This window comes from Pogoniulus pusillus, chromosome 34 (genome assembly GCF_015220805.1).
Source record: "Pogoniulus pusillus isolate bPogPus1 chromosome 34, bPogPus1.pri, whole genome shotgun sequence".
NCBI lineage: Eukaryota > Metazoa > Chordata > Aves > Piciformes > Lybiidae > Pogoniulus > Pogoniulus pusillus.
This window is the reverse complement of record NC_087297.1, coordinates 12,394,755-12,407,848: the sequence shown is the minus strand read 5'-3', so window position 1 is coordinate 12,407,848 and position 13,094 is coordinate 12,394,755.

The following is a 13,094-nucleotide window of genomic DNA, read 5'->3' as shown; positions in this document are numbered from 1 at the left end:
CAGCACTTCCTTCTCAGACACAAAGTTCACTTCGCCAGCTCCACCCTGACTCAGAGCCGCCTGTAAAATTGGATCTGCCTCGCCGAGAGGTCAGGGCTCCTCCTCGCTCTGAGCAGGACTTTCCACTGCAGCTGCATTTCACTGGAACTTCCCAACCTGCAGCCTGGGAGAGGCAGGGAACTGCTGCTGCTGTCACTGGGTTCACCTGCTGAATCATAGAACCACAGAACGTCAGGGGCTGGAAGGGACCTCCAAAGCTCAGCCAGTCCAAGCCCCCTGCCAGAGCAGTTCTTCACAGAGAGAGTGGTTGGCATTGGAATGGGCTGCCCAGGGAGGTGCTGGAGTCGCTGTCCCTGGAGGTGTTCAAGCAAAGACTGGATGAGGCACTCAGTGCCATGGTCTAGTTGACTGGATGGGGCTGGGGGATAGATTGGATTGGATGATCTTGGAGGTCTCTTCCAACCTGGTTGATTCTATGATTCTATGATCTCATAGACCAGACCCCACAGGAACACATCCAGGCAGGTTTGGAATATCTCCAGAGAGGGAGACTCCACAACCCCTCTGGGCAGCCTGTGCCAGGGCTCTGTCACCTTGACAGGGAAAAAAAATCATCCTCATGTTTCCATGAAACTTCCTATGCCTCAGCTTCCACCATTGCCCCTTGTGCTGTCATCAGACATCACCCAGCAGAGCCTGGCTCCAGCCTCCTGGCACTCATCTCTACATATTTATAACCACTGCTGAGGTCACCTCTCAGTCTCCTCTCCCAGCAGCACAGCCCCAGCTCCCTCAGGCTCTCCTCCTAACAGAGCTGTTCCATTCCCTTCAGCATCTTTGTGGCTGGACTCTCTCCAGCAGTTCTGTGTCCCTCTTGATGTGGGGGGCCCAGAACTGGACACAGTACTCCAGGTGTGGCCTCAGCAGGGCAGAGTAGAGGAGCGAGGCACCAGCATTCATGGCTCACTTCTGCTTCCCCCTAAGCTTTGGCAGGGCAGCAGGGAAGAACTTGCTCCCTCCGTGGAGCCATCATGATGAATCCTGGGTTTGCACACGCAGGGAGTACAGGGAAGAACTTGCTCCCTCTGTGGAGCCATCCTGATGAATCCTGGGTTTGCACACGCAGGGAGCACCTGGGTGTGACATTCTTGGGTAGGGTCAGAAATACCTACGAGTGCTGCCTTAAACTGGGAGGCAATTTAAAACCCACAGCCCAACACAGATTCATGAATACTTGGAAAATCCTTACAAACCTCTTGGGTTTACTACTTAATGCTCATCAGAAAAAGGCATTTGATGTTGCTTCTTGACCCTGTCACACTAGAAATGCAGTGAGGAACAACTTAAAAGTGTTCAGTTGTATCTCTTTTCCCTGTATTTTTGGGTGAACGCTTCCCCAGATTGCAAGTCAGCAATGAACACTCCCCACACTTCACTGCCACCAGTTCTATCTGGCTTCTCTCTGGTTCTTGTTCTGTTCTGAAGGGGGATCAGCTGTAGGATGATGCTGTGTTCTCATTAAACTCAGGTTCACTCCTCTCTCTGCGTGGCAAACTTCTAGGAAGAGGACTGAGAGGAGTCTGAAGAGACCATCTGGTGTCTCCCCCCCCCCGGCTGCACAAAGGGAGGATAAAGTAGCCCCAGACAATCCCCAGCAGATGTTTGTCTAACCTGTTCTCAGAAGCCCTCCATGAAGCAGATACCCAAATTTCCTAAGCAGCTTGTTCTGGTATTTCACTGTAACCATTTCCAAGTTGGTGCTGCATCTCCCTTGCCTCTCCTAACAGCCAATTTAAATCATCCTCCCCCTGTTCTGATATCCAGTCTGACACACTTCCCCTCTCTGCAGACCTGCTTTAGCTCATCTTGCCCTCAGCATCCAAAACAAACAGTTGATAGAAACCTCTTCAATCCTGTCATATGTTGGAAAACAGAGCCAATTCTCTCAACAAATTATTTTCCACACTCAACACTCTCCAACACTCTCCCTTCCTTCACCTTCCCTGTTATATTCTGCACCTCTTCTCTTTCCCGACCCTGCCTGTACTTCATTTTTCCAGCAGAGAACACGAAACTGAAGGCAGCTCTGCACTCACGGAGTCATCTCTACCTCTTTCTGGATGACTTACATATGCCACCTATTGATAAGCCCTAAGAGAGCATTCAGTGCACTCTGCAGAAGCTCTGCATCCTGCAAGTCTCCCAACTTCCCTCTAACCACCTACCCTGATTTCTCCAAGAGACTGGTGGTTGCTTTGCCTTTATTTAGCTCATTTTAATTTCTGGATTCCTATCCACAGTGGTCACCACCCTCCCAGCCTGACCTAGCTGAGGTGCTTCATAAATGTGCTGTGCACTACACCAATCATATTACTCTTGGTGTTACCTTCTACTGCACTTATCACAGTAGTACCTTGGTGCCCTACAGTAGAGCATGGTGGCATCTATCCTCCTTCCCTTTCCCTTTTCTCTTTTCCCAGGTCTGGGTTGGAAGGGACCTCCAAAGGTCATCTACTTCAACCCCTCTGCAGCAATCAGGGGCACCCTCAACTAGACTAGGCTGCCCTGTGGAGTCTCACCTTGATAGAGTCATAGAGTCTCTCTCTTCAGAAGAGTGTGCATGGAAAATGTGGGTTTCAAAAGGCTATGAGGGCAGAAATAAAATCACTGCACATTTATTCAAAGCAGAATAAGTTGTGCCTTCCCCTACTTCAGGCCTACCCCTGAGATAATGGTCTCATGCATAGTCAAGTTCAAAGCTTGTGGAAGAGTTCTGCTGTGATGGAGCAGCGATGTTTGTCAGCCCTGCTCTTCATCTCACTGGCACAGAACACTTTAAGGGCCAAAGCTTTGAATATGAATCAATACTCTATGGAAACAGCATAACATGGAGGGGAAGGAGAACACACTCATGCTGCAGCCTGCAGTAATTATTGTGGGTGCTCGGACAGGCAGAGAGTGAGAGCTTACGCCAGCAAACCTGAGGACTTAAGCTTACCTGGATGATTTCAGTGTCTCACAGTCCAGTGCTACCTTTGTGCAGCATCCCCCTGCAAGAAAAGAAGTAGGGTTTGATCAGCAGAGTGTTTAAAGCAAGCACCATCAACTGAACCTGACAAAGAATACATTTAAAACCTAATTCAACACAATGTGCTCTTCTAACACCAACTCAGAGGTGAAGGAACACCTCACTTCATGCCCATGTCTGCAGAAGACATGTTAGACCTGGCTCCACAAGATCCTGCATACTTGTCACCTGTGCTGACATGATTGGAAAGTAGAGGTGTTCACTACAGCAGAGTGCAAACCTAGAGCCACAGGCCAGTGTTAAAAGCACCCCCAGCAGCAGCAGACACTTCCTCTCTGCATTTTCTCTGCTCCTGTCTTGTGTCACTATCTGGAGTTTATCTTATCATGGAATCACAGCATGGTTTAGGTTGGGAGGGACCTTAAAGGTCATTTAGTTCCAACTCCTTTGCCATGGGCAGGGACACCTCCCAGCAGCCCAGATTGCTCAAGGTCTCATCCAACCTGACCTTGAGCACCTCCAGGGAGGGGGCATCCACAGCCTCCCTGGGCAACCTGTGCCAGTGTCTCACCACCCTCACTGTCAATAATTTATTCCTAAGATCCTGATGGAGGAACTCCCCTGAGAACCTGCCCAGGACCTCACCTTTCCTCTGCACAAGTTTGTTGATACTTTGGGTATTACAAACAACTTACACAATCGTTCTGTTTACTGCTGCATTCTTGGCAGGTGAGCAGAGCTCTCTCACTTCAGTGAATGCAGAGAGCCCTGGTGCCTGATGGTTGCAGAGGAGGGAGGGGACGTGCACTGCATCCACAATGCCACAGGGTCACACTTGGTAGGCTGCAGGCTTATGTAGAGCAGTGGCAGCACTTCAGAGCAAAGGGCCAATTGTTTGGCCTCTGCAGAAAGCACAAGCCAGAACACGCCGTAGTTTCTGCACCCAGAGCACAGATCCTATCACAGCTCCTGAGGTGGCAGGGCTGTACCTGAGCCTTGCCCACGACTGCACAGAAAAGTCACCCAACGCTTGCTGGAATCATGGGATTGCAGAGTGCGAGGGGTTGGAAGGCACTTCTGGAGACCATCCAGTCCAACCCTGCTGCCAGAGCAGGACCACCCAGGGCAGGTCACACAGGAACACATCCAGGAGGGTTTGAAAGTCTCCAGGGGAAGGAGGCTCCACAACCTCTCTGGGCAGCCTGCTTCAGGGCTCCAGCACCCTCACACCAAAGAAGCTTCTCCTCATGTTGAGAAGGAACTTGCTGTGTTCCACCTGGTACCCACTGTTCCTTGTCCTGTCACTGGGCACCACCAAGAAGAGCCTGGCACCTTCATCCTGACACCCACCCCTCTGATATTTATGGACACTGATCAGATCCCCTCTCAGCCTTCTCTTCTCCAGACTACACAGCCCCAGGGCTCTCAGCCGTTCTTTGTGGCAGAGACATTCAAGCCCCCCATTCATCTGCTGGACTCTCTCCAGCAGGTCCCTGTCTCTCTTGGAGACTGGACACAGTACTCCAGGTGTGGTCTCAGCAGAGCTAGAAGACAAAGACAACAGCATTAGCACTCCTCTTCATCCTTTCAGGCTAGGTGTAGCAGGTGCCCAGCATGACTTTTGAGTCAGAGCACTGCGCACGCTGCCAGTCTGTGTGTTCAATAAATAATAAACCTCACACTTTGCATTCTGGAGGGAAAGAAATGCTGACAAGGGAGCTAAAAAGCCCAGACACGGTGGCAGCCCTACTGATGCCAACTTCTTTGAAACCAAGTTAATGAAGCATAAAAGCTGCTTGGTTTCTTGAGAGGCAGGCTTAATATTTGAGTTACATTTGCTGGTGTATCACCACTGCAAGCTGATGTGTGACGTGATGTTCCCCTCGCTGCAAGGGGGACATCGAGGGGCTGGAATGGGTCCAGAGAAGGGGAACAAAGCAGGTGAAGAGTCTGGAGAACAGGGCTGGTGAGGAGCAGCTGAGAGAGCTGGGGGTGTTCTGCCTGGAGAAAAGGAGGCTGAAGCTCATTGCTCTCTACAGCTCCTTGAAAGGAGGCTGGAGCTAGGTGGGGGTTGGTCTGTTCTCTCTAGGTAAAAGTGACAGCATGAGAGGAAACAGCCTCAAGCTGCACCAGGGAAGGTTTAGATTGGACATGAGGAACAATTTGTTCCCCAGAAGGTTTGTCAACCCCTGGAGCAGGCTGCCCTGAAGGGATTTAAAAACCGTGTAGATGTGGTGCTGAGGGACATGGTTTAGCAGCAGACCTGGCGGCGTTGGGTTCAGGGTTGGACTCAATGACCTTACAGGTCTCTTCCAAGAGACACAACTCCATGGTTCAAGGAAATCCCAGCAGCCTGAACTGCTGTAAGGATTCAGCACCTCTCCTCCAGCTCACACCACAGGTTTTAGTACTCATTTCTCTCATTTCAGAACACAAGCCCAGGTCCAGCTTTTAGCAGAAGTGAGGCTGCTGCTTCACTGTGACTGGATAGAAGCAAAGGCAAACAAACAAACCCCCCCGGGACCAGCTGCTGTCCGTCCTGTACAGGCTGCTTCACTGGGTGCTTGGCAGCGCTGGCACAGGGGGCAGCTTTGGCAAGATCTTGGCCTTGTTTTGCTGTAACATGATCAAGATAATTTTTACAAGGTCAGAAAGTTGGAATAAGAGGAAACAAAATCCAGGCTGGTTGTGCCTGGAATCAATTAGGCTTTATGTGTTGCTTTCAGATGCTGCTTGTCTGCTAAGCAGCATTTCCATGTATATGCTCTGCCCTGGTGGGACTGCATCTGGAGCACTGTGTCCAGTTCTGGGCTCCCCAGTTCAAGAGAGGCAGGGAACTGCTGGAGAGAGCCCTATAGAGGCTGTGAGGATGATGAAGAAACAGGAATATCTGCCTGCTGAGGAAAGGCTGAGAGACCTGGGACTGGTTAGTTTGGAGAAGACCGAAAGGGGATCTTGTTTATAAATACCTGAGAGGTGGGTGTCAAGAAGGGGCCAGGCTCTTTTCAGTGGTGTCTTGGGACAGGACAAGGGGCAATGGACACAAACTGGAATCCAGGGAGCTCCACCTCAACACGAGGAGAAACTTCTTTGCTCTGAGGGTGACAGATCACTGGAGCAGGCTGCCCAGAGGGACTGTTGAGTCTCCTTCTCTGGAGACTTTCAAGACCCCTCTGAGTGTGTTCCTGTGTGACTAGACTTGGGCTGGGTGATCTGCAGAGGTCACTTCCAGACCTCACCATTCTGTGAGTGGTGTGCAGCTGAAGCTTGCACTGTGTGTGATGCCTGCTCCATCTCAACCCACCTGGAGCAGGGATATCAGGAGGTGGGAAAAGGAGGAGATCTTTTCTTCTGTGACCCTTGGGATGGTTTCACTTTTGAGTTTACCCTTCAGTTATCTGCCTCCTCAGTGAAAAACTGCTCAGGAGGGTCAAGTGTCCAGGCATGCCTCTGGTGTGCTCTGCCTGACCAAACAGCCAATTAAACCCAAAGGAGTTGTCCAGGCAAATATCAGCTAAGCCACGGTCACCTTCTAAGCACAGTGTTAAGGTTTAGAGCCAAAAGGAAATGTTATTTTACCTTTGTAAGATGAAACTTGACTGTCCAAGCATCACATTTGGCGTGGGAATCACCCTCAGAAGACTTCAGTTAGTGAGAAATTGACTTTATGGGGAATTTCCATTTTCTCTACCTTGTTTTTTCTCTACCTTTTAAAATTCTCCATCTTGCTTTTATTTCCCCCCCTCTCCTTTTTCTCTAGATGAGGCCACTCCAGTTCATGCCAAACCTAAAGCCAGTGTTGGTACAGAAGGCATCTGCAACCCAGGAGGATTCTTGAAACAGGTGAAAGTGAAAATGTTTGTTACCAGTGCTGCAAAAACCTTTACAGACGTAGAAGTTGGATTGTTTAACCACTCACAGCTCAGAGTATTTCCCTTCACTGCTGCCTTTTCTCACCCTTTTGCCAAGTACAGAAATAAAGTGAAACAAAGTGGGGGTTTTGTCCCCCACTGCAGTAACTTTTTAACGTAAGAAGCTGAAATTATTTTGGGGGTAGTGTTAGAGATACTAAAATGCAGAGAGCAAAGTTAAAACCCTGACAGTGCCCCACTGCTGTTGTTGATTTCTTAAGCAGAGCAGCATATTGTGGTCTTACTGTGAAGAGGCAGTCGCAGAGCTGGCTTGGTACCACAGCATACAGGTCAGCAAAGGCTTCAGCTGGAGCTGGGTCACAGGAGGAACTCTGGGGTGGGCTCCAGGAAGGTTCTGCAGGGACAGGAGGAAGGTGACAGATGACACCACAAGAAACCCAGCCCCAGGTTGTAGGGAATCATGTTACTGCTGGAATGACCTCGCATACATCTCCTGGCACTCACACGGCAGTGTAGCGAGGGGAGAAAGCTCAGCACCAGCAGGGCTGCCTTCAAGAAGCGCTTGTTGAACAGGCAAACACAGCCTTAAGGAATGGTCTGGTTTCAACATGCCAGGGAGTTGGATCCCATACGGGAAGCGGGACTTGGTGTCCCTTCCTCTCCATCTGGGGAGGGCTCCTCAGGTTTGTCAGCACCCCTGCTCTGGGCAGCCTGACTCGTTCGGGCTCAGCCGCTTGCGCTGGACAGGGCTTTGGGCACGCTCCTCCGCGGAGCCCTGCCGCAGCGGCTCCCAGGCGCCGGAGCCATTTCCCCAAGCTCTTGTGGTACATCGCAGAACAGTTTGGGCGGGAAGGGACCGCTAAAGCTCATCTGTTCCAACCTGCCTGCACTGAGCAGCGACACCTGCAACTAGAGCAGCTTGCTTAAACTGGAGTGGTTCCAAGGATGGGACATCTCCCACCTCTCTGGGCAGCCTGGGATGGGCTCCCAACACCCTCAGTGTAAACAATTCCTTCCTTCTATCTAGTCTGGATCTCCCTCTACTAGTTTAAACCCATCACTCCTTGTCCTGTCACAACAAGCCCTGCCAAAAGGTCTGTCCCCAGCTTTCTGATTGACCCCTTTAAGCACTAACCAGGTTGGAAGAGACCTCCAAGCTCATCCAGTCCAACCTAGCACCCAGCCCTGTCCGATCAACCAGACCATGGCACTAAGTGCCTCAACAACCTCAACTCTCAGCCTGGCCTCACAGCAGAGGGCTTCCAGCCCTCCCAGCACTGCCGTGGCCTCCTCTGGCCCTGCTCCAACAAGCCCATGTCTCTCCTGCACACACAGAAGTCTTTATTTCCTCACGGCAGGTCCCGGCCGGGGGTTTTCCGGGCACACACGCCGGGAATTTCGGCGGAGGAGGGCGAAGGAGCCCGAGTCGCTCGGCTCACGCCTCACAGGAGCTGCGCGGGGGGAACGAGCCGGCAGTGACCGGCACCTCCCAGGGCGGCGGTTGCTGTGACGACCGTACAGCCCGGGCCGGTTCGGCCCCTCCCGGTACACTCCAACCCGGTACAGCCCGGCCCGGTTCGGCCCCTCCCGGTACACTCCAACCCGGTACAGCCCGGCCCGGTTCGGCCCTTCCCGCCACCCCCCAGGGGGATCCCCGCCCCGCCCCCTCCGCGTGACGTCACCGTGACCGGGCTTTCCTTCCCCTGACGGCGCCCGCGCTGATTGGCCCCGGCCGCGGCCAATGGGCAGCGCCGCCTGCCCCCCGCCCCGGTCCCGTCCGCTCCGTGCGGGAAGAGCGCCCCGGCCCGGCCCCGCCGCTCCGCTCCGCACCGGCCCCGCTGCCCCGGCCCGGCCCCGCCGCTCCGCACCGGCCCCGCTGCCCCGGCCCGGCCTCACCGTCCTGGGACGAGACGTGTCGCGGCCACGGCCTCCGCACCGTTAGGCGGCGAGGTTGGCGCTGCCCGGGTGTGAGGGCTCTTGCGGGGACCCCCAGCCGGGGCCGCTGCGTGCAGAGCCCGCCGCCGCCGCCCGCCCCCCTGCGCAGGCCAAGCTGCAGCTGTTTCGGCGGAAGCCCCCTGCCGCCGCACCGCTTTGGTTTGGCAGGCGCTGCTAGCGCATTAGCGCAGAGCCGCTCCTCGTCAGCCCGAGAGAGACCCAAATAGGGCGGACTTGTGTCAGCCTCCCTGCCAGCCAAACAGGTTTTTACCTCACACCGGTGGGTTAACCGGTGGTGGATTAGGAGCAGCCAGGCCCAGGTGCTGCGGGCAAGCCCCAGCAGGGTGGCTGGTTCAGCTGCTTCACTGGCAGGAGGGCGATGGCTTCGCTGGGGCTGTAGTGTTTGAGCCTTCCTGCCCAGGCCGACTGCCGTGAAGGACAGCAGCCTGTCCTGGCAGGAGGAGGAAGCCACAGCACATGGGCGTCGGGGCTGGCTTGGCTTCATCCTCTGTCCTGGCTCATGGTAGGAGCACATGGTCGTCGGATGGAGCCACAGCGCTGGGAGGAAGGATTACCTCATGGAATTGCGAGCCCTTTCCCAGCAAAGGTGGAGTCTGGAGCAAGCAGCAGATGCAGCTGATAGCGGTTGATAAGGCTGGGGAGTATCACATTGCTGCTTTTCCTGCCTCAGAGAGGCGCCGCGGTCCTGGTGGAGCAGGAAGAGGAGACAGCTCTAACAGCCTGGCTCCAGCTCTCAGATAACCAGAGAAGTCTCCTCCCCGCAGCGAGCAAGCTTCTTCCTGGGTGCATGGAGCCATAATAGTTCCAGCAGTGGCTCTTCCTCTGCTGCAGTCCTGAACGGATCCTCTTTACATCTGGTGAGCAAGGAGTTACTCAAGAGCTTTAGAACTCCACCTGACACTCAAGGAAACCTGCCTTTTGTTTTATTTGCCCTGCACAGCACCTGAATTAAACTGGAAAGCTGGTGGGATGGAATGAAGTTACAGAGACAGTCAAAATAAAGCCCAAACCAAACAAAAAAACCCAAACCCAACCAACTCGGGTGGTGCTTTGCCAATGAAATTGCTAAGAGGCAACTGGATTTTGCTGAAGCGATGGGACAGAGCCTTTCTGCTGCTGCTGGATCAGCGCAGAGAGGGGAAACCTTCTCCCAAGTAACAAATGACACAAGAGGAAACAGTGTCAAATTGCACCAGGGGAGGGTTAGGTTGGAATCCAGAAAGGAGTACCAAGCCCTGGAACAGGCTGCCCGGGGCAGTGGTGAAGTCCCCATCCCTGGGGAGGTTTAAAAGCTGTGTAGATGTGCTGCAGTGTTGGGTTCATGGCTAGACTTAGGAGTTCTCTGCCAGCCTAAACGCTTCTATGTTTCTGTGTATCGCTTGGGCAATGTTACACTGGCAGCGTTCAGAATCGTTCCTTGGTCTCTCCTGAGCTGTGCTCTCACTCCAGGATTTTCTTGCCTCCCACTATCGGTATCTTAATTCCAGCAAAAGTGAACAATCAGTTTCCAGCGAGTCTGGAAAGCCTTAAGTAAGAAAGGCTAATCAGACTCTGCTCTAATTGACACCAAATCTAGCACAGTCTCTGCCATCAACAAGATCCTGCCCAAAATAAATATTTTTATCTCAGACTCTTACCAGAAGGAATTTTAAACATGGTAACTATGCTGAGGAGGGTGGCAGGGGGAAGAAAACACAAAGATGTTGATGCACTGATTCATCTGCATCTGTGCTGCCGCAGAGTTCCGCAGCCGTTAAGTGAACATTACACCTGATAGAGCAGAACAGTGGATCTCTCAGAGCGCTCCCATGACAGCAGGGCAGGGTGAAGCTGCCTGTGGAGCTCGCTGGGTTTTCCCTTTTCCAGCTTGGATTGCCCGCGGCAAGATTGCTACGGCAACAATCTCTTCCCTCAAGCCAATCCCAAAGTAGGAACTACTTTCCACCCCCCTCCTCCTTCTCCTCCTCCAGCTGCCGAGCGAAGAATAAACTTTCAGCTTCGCCCCTCCTTTATTGGAAGGGGAATAGGGTAATGTGCTGTAATTGGTTTTCCATGTTTGCCAAGAGTCTGTTTCCTCTTATCATCCACAATATTTAACGTAAGCCTTGTAATAGTTCCAAAAATAATAAAATCTGCCCCAAGAATAAATAAAATTAAAGAAGGAGAGAGATAGAGCTACAACAGGCTGCTTTTTCTTTCTTTTTTTTTCCTGCCAGGCTCTTGGTTTCACAATGTTCTGTTAGGAGTTTTTATTGCCTAATGTTGTGGTTTCTTTCATAGGCAGCAGACCCAGCGAAGACATTTCATCAGCTACTTGCACAGCAGCAGCCTGGATTATTTACAAATGGAGATTTCAGTTCTGCATTAAAATAAATCACCACTGCCTGCTGTTAAAGTCACCAGGCTACAGCACAGCAGAGCAAAGCCCAGGGAGCTGAGGGGGAGGAGGAACAACAGCACCAAGTAGACACAAATCCCAAGCATGACATCAGCAAACAATTCATTAAGATAGCCAAATAAAACCTGTTAGTCTGCCTCCTTCTCCCCTATTTCCTCCCGTGCAAGAGTGAAACAGGCAAATGACACCCCCCACACACATGCAAAACTGTACCCAGGGTATGTGTGACAGCTAACAGAACCCATGCAAGGCTTCCCTGTTTTACAGGAGCTCTGTCCCACCCTTCCACCCCCAAAGCAAATGTCCCACACCAGGCACGTTCCCTCCAGTGTAGGTGTAACAGATGTGGAGCAGTAAACGTCACTGGGTTCATCTGGAATGAAAGAATCCACCAGAACACACAAGACAAAATGGAGATCACAGAGACAAGAAACTTGATTTAGGAGAAAAAAAAAAACACCTTAAGACTTCTCAAAACAAAAAAAAACCCAATCCCAAGAAGAAAGCTGTAGGACAATCAGCAGTGCCAAAAGAATGCTCCATCCAAATGAATTGCTCCCATGGGTGTCAGCAGTGACAACAGCAATGCCCTACTGCAAACAGCTCAGAAACAGAGGCACACTGGAGGGTTCTCATTTAGAATGATTAATAAAATTAACCATTTAGTGCCCCAAACTCTCCTCTGATATTTATAAGTTGGCTTAGTACACCTTTTTTTCACTCAGATTTACTTTAACTCAGAGACTGAGAAGAAGTTTTCCTTCGTTTCTTCCCGAGAACAGATTTAGAGTGCCAGCAGTCACAGGGGAAACTCTTCAGGCAGGAATACCTTTCCCAACTTAAATGCATGGGCTACATGGCAAACTGTGCCCTTCTAACCCCATCAACACACTGAGATGGCAGCAGAAGGCTCTTCAGCTAGTCACCAACACCATGAACTCTGTGCCAAAAAGCACAAGACAACAGCAAGGAGACATCTCAGGAGCTGGGAAGGGGGCACTTGCTGCCTGCCAGGGGCTTCAGACATCCCCTTGTTATTTTAGCTTATCAGCAAGTGCCTGGGCAGTTATTTACCTTCAGTCAGTGCTGAGCCTGGTCTTGCACAAGAATAAATCAGAATGATTGAAGCCAGCAGAAACACACAGGTCTGAGATTGAGGGGGGGGGAGTGTTAATCTTTCTTAGAGGACTGCCAACACTCCCAGCACTCCTCAATTTAAGCAGAAATAAGAGAGACAAGTCTTAAGTCATGCTTAGAGGATTTGTCACTCCAAATTTCCTCTTTTGTAAGTGAACTGTGTTTTAGACTGTATGCTAAACTGGGAGTGCAGGGGAACTGCACCGTGGTGTGGATCTCTGTGTTGAGAGCTTTACCACTGTACAGGTTGCTGAGGCACAAGTAAATGTTTTAATTCTTTGAACGTGCAACCAACAACAGCAAATGGAATTCAACATGAAAGCTCTGCAAGTTATCAGTCACAAGTAAAACTGAAACCTGTGGAAGAATCATTTTGTAAAGCACACAGAATCATACAGTAGCTTAGGTTAGAAGGGGCCAGATCCATCCCACTGAGAAGTCTGCTCCCTCCCTGGGGCCTAGGCCAGATGTTACTAGGAAATTCCCTAGGCTGGTAGAGGCCTCTGGTTATTACGCAGCACTGGTCATACAGGTTGGAAGCAGTGAGGTTGAGTACAGAAGTGCAAAGGCAATTAAAAAGGACTTCAAGGCACTAGGCTGCTTGGTGGACAGGGAGTGTTTCCTTCAGCCCCTCCAGTGGCAGGGCAGACTGCACTGACCACTGAAAGGAACAGGCACACCTAGCTGATGAACGTGAGGCTCA